The 12,979-nt window shown below is 34.8% G+C and overlaps 1 protein-coding gene and 1 long non-coding RNA gene across 2 annotated transcripts in view; both read right to left on the reverse strand.

The window, feature by feature from the left end:
* Nucleotides 1-12,979, reverse strand: part of LOC113231354 (cyclin-dependent kinase 5 activator 1-like) — a 35,041-nt gene that overhangs the window by 14,265 nt on the left and 7,797 nt on the right. The gene's annotated exons all lie outside the window — the stretch shown is intronic.
* LOC113231355 lies at nt 5,606-7,376 on the reverse strand. Its single transcript, XR_003310557.1, has 5 exons — nt 6,809-7,376; nt 6,537-6,714; nt 6,323-6,450; nt 5,946-6,084; nt 5,606-5,770 (listed from the first exon to the last, which is right to left on the reverse strand). It is a non-coding gene; the product is annotated as an uncharacterized LOC113231355 (long non-coding RNA).

Consider the following 12,979-nt stretch of genomic DNA (forward strand, 5'->3'; position numbering starts at 1 on the left):
AAAATAATAGGACCCGTATTTTTTAAAACTACCGTTGAAAGTAGATGAACCGGGTTTCAAAATTTGTATACAAAAAATATATGTATTTCTAAAAGATTCCATAGAGCGTAATTTTTAAAGATATATCAGAGTAGTTTTGCTTGATGTACAAAGTTTTAATTTACCCAAAAAAAAAGGATATATCCCTTACATACTTTAAGCTTCTCATCGTATAGTTGTACTTTAAAAAAAATTCGAATAAAGTTTTTCATTGTTCATATTTTAAGAATACTCAATTTGAAATTGAAAATCCACAAATTAAATGCGATTACGTAACACTAATTTAAAATAACCTTTAATACCTCTTTTGAGGGTTGCTTTGAAAAGCCGAAAAACACTTATTTCTTTTTTTTTTATAACGCACACACTCGACATAGCCCCGCACTAGGGAAACTCTGTGTCGCGGGTGCCATGGACACACACAGACAACCACAAATTACACCCAAACTCACGAGAGAAATAAATGTAGGCCATACAAATATTTCTCCCGGCCCGGGAATAGAACCTGGGACCTCTGCGTGGCAGTCCGGCATGGTAACCGTTCGGCTACGGAGGCAGTTAAATTTTCAGTTAAAAAATTTCATTATTTGAATTAAGGAGTACTCGCGTTATGTTTCATTTCATAATATATCCATTGAATATAATATTCTTACGAACATTTTAATATCCGCGCCACAATTTTTCTGAGATAGTCTTCAAAAACAGCAATATTTACTTTCCGTAATTCGTTCGTAAGAGTAGATTTGAAAAGGTGCGGGTTCCATTTTACATTCGACTTCATTTTTAATCTAAATACAATTTTTATGCCTCTTATTTCAGTTTTTTTAATCCCTTCAGCCCATTAGGGGATAAACTTCCAAACAATCCCTACTTATTCAGATGATTAGATGATAAAAATAATTGTAACTTTTTCATTGAAAAAAATAACCTGTGTCATAAGTTTCCTTAGCGGCTTTTTTCGATATCAATGGGATCCCCTCGTCAGATTCTGACTCCTTTGTACATTTTATACTTTTTTTTCTGGTTGTGAAGGTGAAGGTGATTTGTTGATTACATGTATTGTTTCAAGTGAAAAGTCGACTTTTATTTGCGGAATATAATTAGTAATTTGTGAAAGCCAAAACGAACCCGGAACAGCATCGTGGTCATCAGGGACCACGTCGAGAGGATACCCTTTCAAACAAAGAAAGAAATTTCAAAATCGGTCCACAATTTATGGAAAAATCGATGAGTACACTGAAATGCCTATAAAATTTGAGGATTTTCACAGCTTATACAGCCAAATATATAACCTCCTCCTCCTTTTTTGAAGTCGGTTAAAACAGAGAAAATCCATATTTCCGAACTCATTATCTTATTCCTTTATACATAAAAATTGACATATATTTTCAGCAAGTTTCAAGTGATAATTATCATTATACTTTGATAATTATCTTGTAAAATAAATTATATACGGAACAACAAAATGCTACCTCTAGAAATATCATGCCATGTATTTGTATCAGAGACGTATCCAAACGTGTCAAATGTCAATCTCAAACAAATACACAAACCGTTTTCGTTCGAGTTTATTTAGTTTTCTCACTGTTTAACATTTTTAGTCGAAAATTAAAGGTACAAAACTATGAATCAACATAAGTAATTATCGGATATACTATATAATATATATCGGATAATTATCAGTAAATTATCATGAAATTATTATCAAAGAAAATAAATATCTTGATAACAGCGAACCCTACAAAAAAAGTAATAAAGAACAAGTTCTTTATAACTACTAATGTAGATATATATCTACATATAAGCAACCAAGTGTACGTTTTCCCATATGAAAGCCAGTTCAAAGTCTTTTAGGTCAGTGTACAGGACTAAAACAATACATGTGAATATTGACTTTGGAAGCCATCATAAAAAATGTTTCGTTACAATTTCGGTTCTATAAAAACTTAATTTCAAAGCTTTTATCACAGAGATTTCAAATGCAGTAATTAACGTTGAAAGAGGAAAAATATTTCGAATTAAAGACTTTTTTATGATTGAATAAGTGCACATCTGTTGGAAAGTGACATCGATGTGAAGTCGAGTATGGAGCATGCACACCTAAATAATGCCTATTCACTCTCGCTTTGAATGGTCCAAGTTATAGAGCTAAGTAGAGCTAGCACGACAGGGCGCGACTAGCGCGAGAGCGACATAAAGCGCGAGATACTACTGTCTCGCATAGAGAGCACGAAAGGACGCGACTTGCGCGAGATCGACATAGATTGCTATTCTCTATACGAGAATAGCAGTATCTTGAGTTTTATGCGCTCTTGCGCAAATCGCGTCTTGTCGCGTCGTTCCCTGGTAGTGACAATTGATCAAATGTCCGTTTTATGTAGCAAAAGACAGAACACAAAATTCTCTTTTAAAAACAGACAAAATTCTTATCGAACTTACTGTAACGACACATAGCTCAAATATCATTAAACAATTTCAATATTCTAAAAGTGGGTTATGGTTTTTTATGATATCTCAAAAAAATATTTTGTCACTTAGCCGGGTTTTTAGTTAGCGGACGGCAGAATATGTCAGTGGGCAAGGAGAGCCGTTCGCCATATGAATGTGGAACAGGCTGGCTGCATTCCCCGATTATGGAATGGTGAAGGCGGAATTAAGTCCGTGATATATCCTGTAGATACCGATAAGATATAAATAGAAAACATTAAATTACAGGACAACATGATAAAAGAATAATTTTCGTTTATGATAAACATGATTCAATAGAGTTACATAACAAAACCTACGAACGCTCTTCGAGAACATGTTATGCTACGAAATAATTTGCCCGTAGGTAAATGAGTTTTCCCCAACTCTGAAGCTACCTAAATTGCTTTTTTGTAGTCAATAACATTTGTTTTGTACGCTTTCCTCGCCGAGAACAAAATTACCTTTGAGGCAAAATACCTCACAAACTAATATCCTGTCTGTAGCTATATGTTAAGACGCGGCTATGGGCCCACAGCAAACGTCCCACAGGGTGGAAGCAATCACCGTGCAAATGAAAATAAAATGGGGTTACTAGGGTTTTCAGTCGGCTGTCTCATAGTGGTGGAAGCAGTGATGTGGCTAGCACGTTCGGCTGTTAACCGAAACCGTGTTTTTGTTTGTCAAAAAAGCGTGTTTGGTTCTCAATGTTTCGCTATTAAGATTTATCCTACTAAGATCCTACGTTTTCGCGAATGCTGCACATTGGACATGAAACTACTTTTCGGATGAAAATTGCGTACATTTGTTTTTGGAAATAAATCCGATCAGTCGCGTCCTTAGGACCCCTAAAGAAGCCGAAGCGTTGGTATGCGATTTAGAGGGCCTAGCCAAGTGGCATTCGCTCCCATTCTATTCCATTTCTACAATCGTCATCGATTAGACGTGAACGATAATAGATTGGTAGCCAAAGTGACAAGAGCCTGACGATCGCTCATTCTATTCGATAATTCGTTAAAAATCAAAATATAGTCTACGGTTTCGACGGCAAACTTCACTTTGAATTTGACAAGTGGTCGATGTTCGTAACAAAACGCGCGGCATTGAAGTGGAATAAAGTAGTTTTAAACGTGAAAAGTGATTTCAAAGGTATTTTAAAGGTAAGTATCTGCAGAAACATTATATTTAGCTCTTCTGTGATATACTTTTGTCACCCATAATTCATGTAAGATAGATATCTTGCAAAGTTTTATTGTGATGTTACATTCCAACTTTAGAAGTATTTTCTTCATCTTTTTAGCAATGGAACCGAGCTTGCGAGCTAGTCTGGAGCAATCCTCAGATCTTGTAGAACGTATGGAAAGATACTCAATATAGGAATCATACATTTTTCATCCAAACTTATCAAAATGCAATTACCACTTGAGACTGATATAACGTAAACAATGACGTGATATAGTACAACCTAAGCAAAAGAAATTAAGACCGTGTATGTTACAGGCACGGCGCGGCGACCTCTTGAAGCCCCAGTCGGAAGCTCAAGGTCGCCTGAGAAGTGATCGACTGTGGCGATCTATGCGTGGCGGTGTCGAAAAGTCATCCGATAAATGGGATAAAGTAAGCTAGCCCACCTCTTTGATTTTACATTTATATATAATGAATGGGTTTTATCACTATCATGAACGGCGACATGCTGAGGGTACTGGTGATGGCCCAGACAGCCAACAAATTTTAACTGCTTTGGTACAGAGGGTGGTTACGATTTTAGGGGTGTCAGCAGGAGTAGGTCAAGCTAGTATCCAGGAGCAAATATTAATATATATAGAATACAATATAAATATAATAATGCACACACTCAACATAGCCCCGCACTAGGGAAACCCGGTGTCGCGAGTGCCAATGACGCACACATAGACAACAACAAATTACACCCAAACTCTTGAAAAAAAACAAATGTAGGCCATTCAAATATTTCTCTCGGCCCGGGAATCGAACCTTGGACCTATGCGTGTCAGGCCGGCATGGCAACCGTTTGGCCACACAGGCAGTTAAAATTTCATTTAGTCAATGTTACCACATAGTATAATAATAGTACCACATAGATATTATGTCCCGTCAACATATTCTGTCACCATGGCATTACCAGTTTATCATTCAGTCTTAGAACAAAAAAATTTTAAAAATAAATTTGTTCCTATTCAATTTTAAATCATCCCCTTTCATAACTTCTGCAATCATTACAACACCACATTATAATCTAGAACAAAATCTAAATTCTTTATCACAAACCCATTTAGCTAATATTAATACTTTTTCTTTTTCAGAGACCATCATCGTCAAATGAGGAAGTTCAACTACAACAAGCAAATTACTTCTTGACCAATGACATATAGTTGATGTAGTAAAATGTTATGCTTGTGCAGACCCACTTTTAACTTTGTATAATAATATCTGTAAGTAGGTAGGTGTAGAACTAAGTACATGGACCTACTGGGAATAAATAGGTGTATGAAGTGGGTAATACATTTATGAGAAACTTAATTATAATAGGTATTATCACCAAGTGAATACTTATTGTATTTTGTAAAACAAATTGTATATGGTTTACCATATTATTACTTAAGAAAAATAAATAGTATAATATTGTATATACAGGGTCAAGAGCACGTCAAGTTTAACACTAAGATTTAAATCCAACTCAATGCCGCTTTCGGTAAGAATGGTCCAAAGTACAAAGTCAAGCTTGATGGCTTTTGACTGTACCTGAACACTTAAAATTAAAAGATTGAAGGTGAATTTGTAAAATAAGAACAAAATAGTCTTGAAGTTAAGAAATAAATAATATTTATAATAAAAATAATATTTTATTTTTATATTTATAATTATTTTTCATTTTCTACATCACAATCTATTCACTAAAGAAATGGGCATGGCTCTGCCATGTTTTAGCTCATCTTGGCTACTACTGGTAGTCCCTTAACATCACGTTGCGCAGCCATATCACCTGGTGGGGGTAATTTGGCATTCAATGCAATGTTATGCAGTTCACCACATGGAATTACTATTTTACTGGTGACTTGGAGATGCTAATGAAGTGTTCAGTGCTTAAGTAAACATCTTCAATGTGTCTTCAGCAAGCCAAAACACCGTTCAATACAATTTGTGGCCTGTATAAGACGCCTGGTGTAATTCTCTTCTGGTGACCCTGATGCAGCATTTAAGATAGGCATTATTAGCCAGGCTCTTTGTAGGTATCCAGAATCACCTAAAACAATTAGGATTGTTTAAATTAACAATTAATCATAGGAGGCAGGCAATTGACAATTAGTTTGTAAAACTTAAAGCTGTTTTTGTTATAGGCCTAAATGTTTAGACTAACAACAAAACATATAGATTATGCAAAAAGTAGTTATGAATAAATGTTCAATTTTGTTCCTTACCTAATAGCCTGTTTGTTCACCATTTTGATGAAGGGCAAGCATGTATGGTTCCACTTGCCTGGATGACCATATAAGAGTCATGTGTGGCTCCACCATACTTAGCATCGACATTTAAAATTTTTAAGTTATGATCATAAATCTGTAAAATAGACAAAATTGTTGGTTGATACAGAGATAAATACGCTAAGTATATGCTATTCAAATTTTACGAATTAAACAAAGTAACTACATAATTAACTTCAGCATGTACCTTGTAAAATTTCAGATTTATATTAACCCTTCGACTAACTGTACAAAAATCACAGGACAAACAATTTCAATTTTAATACTAAAATTATCTTGTCAACCAATGAAATGTGTAATAGGCTAAAACTTACCATTTGTACATTTAATGGGTGGTATACTTTTATAAAAAAGATGCTCATCTACCATGGACTTCACAATGGTTACATGGGTGCAGTCAATGCACCCTATTACACCAGATAAATGAAATCTTATTTGGAACCTGTAAATTCATTAATAAAATTGATAAAAGTGAAATGGTGCAAATACGTTATCATTTACGTGTTATTTTACTGAAATGTCACTTACCTCTGGGCTTAACTTGTTGCGTTTGTGGGAACACCCATTTACTTATTACATTCGGAGGATTGAGGGCTTCCACAACTTGCCTAATGCAACGACTAGTTGTTCGCTGCAGCAAATGTTGCGAGACACACACGATCCACTGGTAAGAGCCTGTCGCCAAGGAAGTCAAGGCACAAAAAACCTACAAAAACAATATTTTTGTTATCATAACCTCTGGTGGTTGGTACCCATTAATATTACACTTCATATTACAGCAGTAGGCATAATTTCTTTACCTTAACTTCCAGTAGAAATGCTACGGTTCCTCTCAAACAGGTATGGGCCCGTAGGTGGAAACAAATGCTCGTTTATCCAATCTAAATGGTTCCCGAAACATAAAACCGGCATTTCGCCGATTTGCTCCAAGGACCGCCGAGAAACGTTTCTTTTTTGACGCCTGAGCTACACTTCTTCATTATGAGCAGCCCACAAGAGTCGAAGCGAATGCATTTCAAAGTTATTTATAAAAATTTGCACAAACACAACACAAAATTTCACCAGCTGATTATAAAATCGCCATTTTGTTTCGTTTTCTACAAGGTGTTGGCGATCGCTTCGTAATCGATCGATGGAATAGATAGCGAGCGTAAGCGATTGTCAAAATTGTCACTTTGGCTACGGTTTATATGGGAGTTGTCGAACGAGTTGGACGTTTCGTTTGATGGAATAGAAAGTGATTAACATTGGCTACCAATTTATCGTTCGTTACGTTACATCACGTGACATTTCGTACGCTTATGTCAATCCCATACATTGTCTTTCTATTCCATTGGCGATATCGCTAACAAAAAGACACGTTGGCTAGGCCCTTAGATCTGAAAACTTTATTTAATTTTCTATATTAAGATTAACTTTATATTTTTCTTAAGAAAATTAAATAAAATAAATATTTTTTCTTTCTTTCTTATTCAACATTTTGGAACCGTACCAAATCGGCATTAATCAGTGTATATAAACGAGAACCTGGAGACAAGAACCAACAAACGATTGATATAATCGCGAGTAGAGAAACCTAAATTTAAATTTGTATACATACCTACAGAGTTGTAGAATTTAAGAATACCATCTATCTACACGTGAGTTTGTCCCTGTTATTACTCTCTATACGTATATCATAGACGTATGACGTATAGATAGAAAATAACTTTTTTATTAGTTTCAAAGTTAGAACTTGTCTCACTTGATTAGTTTCGAATAAGTTGAATCCTTTGGGACAAACCTTTCTCTATCGATACAACACGGTAATGTATATTTTACTGTCTCTTACCACTAGTACGTCTCTCTCTCTCTCTCTCTCTCGTAGTCTGAAAAGATCTCTTGTGGATATAGAAAAGATCAGGTGGTTTTCTACAAAACTTTTTCTTTGGCCTCCCTATAAGAAACGTCTTTTCTTTTACTTGGTCAAAGTAACCCATTTTCTGTTGTCCTCGTCCTCGTTTAATTTTGACATTTCTTTTAATCAGATTGTTTCTCTTCGGACTTCAACTACATTCTACATATTTCTGTTTTCTTTGCCCTTGCTAGTATCCGTTTAGTAGCAGTGCAGGGAGTACTGCCATCATACCTATTTCCGCCGCCAAGCAGTAATGTGAGCATAACTGTGTTCCGGCATTGAAGGGAAGGGTGCTGGTGAAATTTCAAGCGCATGCGACTTGTCAACTTATATCTCAGGATGACTCAGCGTGAGATAAGGGTGGGCGCACCAGCAGTGCCCCTCAGATCTTTGCGATTTAAAAAAAAAAAGCTTGTAGCCTTAGAATAATAACGCATAAAAATGATAGTTTCATATCAAACGAACTGTCACAAGTGAGGCAAAAATCAAATTCATGTAGGCTAGTATTAGTAGTAAGTTAATTTTCGGTTTTAGTGAATATTTATATAAAAATACAAGTTGGAACGCGTTACTTCCTTGTGGAATGTGATGTTAGTATCTATTTTATGTTTGTCTGACGTATTTTTACACTCATTTACCGCACATTTCGTCATTTTTAGCTAAAATTCTTGAGCTGTTCGCGGTGCAAGTAGACCTTGAGCACTGACGGCCCGCCCGCTCGTGTAGGCCCTTTGGGAGCGCTTCAATTTGCCTCACTTAGCGTGCGCGGACTAGGTTTCTATGCGTTATTATTCTAAGCTTGTAGCTTACCACCCGGCGCACGATTTGTCCGTCCCGTCATTTGGTGCCATAAAAAAGTATTGGGAAACTTATTTATAATGATTTGATTCGTAAAGTTATACCGTATGATACTTCAAGAATTAAATTTTATGGTTATAAGTAATATTTTTATATAACATGTATTGTAACGACTAAAATATAATAACAATTACATGTATTTCACAAGTATTGTTGTTTACGAGTAATATAAAAAAAAAATATTTTTTTCTGAATTTCGTAGCCTTGAATTCGGTGGATTTTATGCTACCGAATTGAGAAAAACTTCCACCGAAGTTGAAAATACTGGCATCGAAGCCATATTTTCTTTGAAAAACAATAATTTTATCCGTTTCTTCATATAAATGTTTAGTTACTATTGATTTTCACAATTTTATATTACTACTTGCTTCCCACTGAAAGTGAATAAGGAAAATCAAAACAGAAACGAAAAATTGGAAATCAAGGAGGAACGTGCTCGAAAAGCAAAGACAAAAAGCAATCCAATTATACATATATGAAAGGTTTAAAGAAAAAGACAGAAAGATTTTGAAATTGCATGAATTACCTCGTCATGTATAAAAGTAATGAAAGATATTAATGCTGGAACTTCCAAAAAATTGATTGCTTTTGTAGCTACAGATTGCGTTTTTTTTTAAAAAAAAGAGATACGGTACTACTTTGTGTGATTGAAAAAAGGCTGAACAGCCAAACTGCAAAACTGATTTGAATTAATAATCATAAGGTGCAGTTTGTTCGCGTTGTTTTTTTATATCAATTTTAGTTTTTGAAGCATGATTTAATAGTTAGTCATATTAGTAAACGTTTATGTATATTATTGAATCTTTTATTGCCCTTTTCGTAGCATTTTATACAAAAATTATGCCTTTTGTTTAATTGTTCTGATTTCGGTGGTAGCTGAATTCGGTGGATCAAATATGTCGTCATTAACTGTTAGAATCTAGTTACCCAATTAACGGAATCTAACGTAAGTTTGAGATGTTTTTCCTTCCCGCTCAATGTTTTTCCTGAAATTAGGAAAAAAAATTTAGCCCTCCTTGGAAAAATGTCCATATTCGAGGTATTAGTAAATGTTATTTACTTGGGTGAAAAAGATTCACACATACATCGTAATAATAGATCAATAATTGCAACAGTCAAACAAGCATTTATCAATCAAAGAAAAACATTTTAAAGTACTGTCCATGGATGGATTATACATTAACGCTGTAAAAAATATAAATTTCGTAAATATTATGAGCATTTATTAGTGTATGTAGCAGTAAAAGTTAAAATATTACGACATTTTAGAATCCCCAAGTTAGAGATTATTGACTGCGCATTTCCTACCAACTCGTAAAATGTGAACGACCTCTGACAAATTATGCGACCAGTAACGCAATACACGCAGCATCCGCATCCGAGTTCCCACAATTGCAGCTCACCCTTTGCATTCCCACTCATATTGTAACGTAAGGGTCGAAACCCTTTTGTAATACTGCCGTCTCATTCCAAACAAAACTCGCCGATTGACGCCCGTCTTCGCCCAGACGGTCTATCGATTTTCCTTCCCCCATCCATTTTGAATGAACCCACAAAAACACGCTTCCTATAGCATGCACGTGCCACATAGTCGTTTTATTGAGAGCCTCGACTTTGGAACGGCGAAGAAATGACGTAATGTATGGGGGACGATGGGGAACTATCGCGTGTAATTCAGGTTTTAGTCGTTGCTAAGTTACGATTGAAATTCAGTGGTATTGTAGACGAATGAACATGGCGGCTAACATAGGAATTACTTCGCATTTTTCATGAACATTTTATCTAAATGAAAATGGCAAAGACATGTACAACAGCGTACTATTTAATACTGTCTTACAAGAACATAAAGCCGCATTTCATTTTCATATCTTTTGTGCTATTTTCCAGGAAACTCCTTTATAAAACAGAACTTGGGATTTATAGTCTTTTTTTACTTTTGTACGTTTTAATTAATTTCTATGTAACGCCTTGGGTGTTTTAAAATTTTTTTTTGCACGCATTTTTGCAGATAATTATAAGAAGCGATTACACAGAACCAGTGAAATTCCTAGAGCTATTTATTGCTTATAGTGCATACATTTTTAAACTTTGGTTTTTTAATCGTTGGTTCCTTCGGAAGTCTTTTTTCTCTTCTTCCAATCCAATCTTCTATCGGAGACAGCCTATCATCATTTTAGACAGTCATTTTTTTCAATTCAAGACTGTATAAAACAATGCTTTTAGCATAAATAAAATAATTTCGAGGAAACTTCTTAGTGATTTAGGATCAATTTCTTTTTATGGTGGCAAGAGCTTGAAATAGCAAAGCTCTGAGGGCACTGCTACTGCGTCCGTTACCCTGAGACGTAACTTGACATGACGAGTTAATTTCACTAGCACCCGTCAAAACCGGAATGCAGTAATGCTCACATTGCTTGGCGGCAGAAATAGGTAAGATGGCAGTGAACCCTTTCACAAGGAGCTCTACTGCTACTTCATAAGGAGCTCCACTGCTGCTACTATCTATAGCACGGTTAAGATTTAAATTCAACTCTATGCCGCTTAGGATAGCTGTGCTGTGTACGGATGACCACTTTATCAAAGAACTAATTCTAATTCTCATTAGCCCTTGTTTGTTGAAATGTAGTGTTCTCATCATCGAATCAGGTTTTCGGATATTTGTTTGCTGTTTATATTCCTTATTTTGAAATATTACATCACTTACTCAACTTGAAAACATTAATATAAACGAAACGTTTTTGCTTACTGAAATACTTTTTATTTGTTTACAAACTTATACAAAGAGATTCCTATTTTGGGAAAAGTCCTCATTTTCCTTGTAAATTCAGGGACGTTTGTTTAAAAGCTTCCGAAGTTATTTGTTAACTTTTATTAGCAAAATACTGCTTTCGACACGCGCCCGCAATTGTAACGTTTCCTTTAATTTACATAAACCTGTAAACAAGTAGATTACGAATTTCTTTTTAACTTGACGTGAAATTTACAAAATATTATTTTCAAAATTAAAATAGGAATACTATTACGGACTAAACTATTATCCAGAGACACATTGCCAATTAAGGAATTGCCAGGCCTTATTGTTTGATTAAAAAAAGAATTATTCTACTTCAATAAATGATTGTGTAATTAACAATTTGTTTTTCGATATTTCAACTGAAGGCATTTTAAGTCAGTGGTGGGGAGATGCTCCGTCCCTTGACAGCAAAATGATCCAATTTATATCCGGAACTAAAGGCTTCGGGATGGCTCTCCTTGTTAATTTTAAATAAATTAACTAACCCATAGTTTCCTAAAGTGGTCCCTACTGCCCCTCATAGGGCGCTGAAGAGTCCTAGGGGGTGGTAGGGGCCTTGGAAGCAATCAATGCTGTCCAGGGTGTGCAACCGCATTAAAAAAAATTATATAAATTATATTATCTATAAAAATATTTTTTTTCCGTCTAATTTTTTGTGTTGAGCTAATATAAAAAATACGTGTTTTCAATTTTTTTGTGGTGGTGTGCGTTGAAATTTTTTTATCTTGCCTAAGTGGTGAGCCAAAAAGTTTGGGAACCTATGAACTAATCTAATCTAAGACAAATTGTTACGAACCGAGTACTATTACAATTACTATGGATAATGTTCGAAATAAACAATATTTTATTCATTTATTTATTTTTAGTAAGTTTATAGCTTCCATGGCATCATTAAGGTCATGACGTTATAAAGCAGTATTGCCGTTTCTTTCTAAGCCTGGTTTTTAGATATCTATAGACCATATCTATGAATACAATAGTGTATTAACTCAAAAAGTGTATTTTTGTCAGAATCGACGAAAAACGAATTACTCGCTTCCCTTGAAAGATCTGTGTAAATTTATGTATAGGTTATTTCCTACTTGCCAATTATAGGTACATATTTAAAAATAAAAGAGAAAAAATAGTTTCATATTTTTGAATAAGGACTATTTTGGCCAGAACTAGCTCACATAAAGCGTGTCTCATTTTGAGTTAAGTAGTTAATTAGATATCTTTTAGTTGTTTTTACAATATTCTAATGACGTTTAATGGCAATTGGTGTGGTTGCCAGGCACATTAAAACTAACTCTATCTATATACATATACTACCTTAGTACCTTACCTTTTTAAAACGAATGTTTAATTACTTGTCACTTAACAGTGGTTTAGTTAGTGGAAAATAGCTTCAAATATAGCCTAAAATAGTATCTCGCGCTTTAT

This window comes from Hyposmocoma kahamanoa, unplaced genomic scaffold, assembly GCF_003589595.1.
Source record: "Hyposmocoma kahamanoa isolate Upper Pololo Valley unplaced genomic scaffold, ASM358959v1 65, whole genome shotgun sequence".
Taxonomy (NCBI): domain Eukaryota; kingdom Metazoa; phylum Arthropoda; class Insecta; order Lepidoptera; family Cosmopterigidae; genus Hyposmocoma; species Hyposmocoma kahamanoa.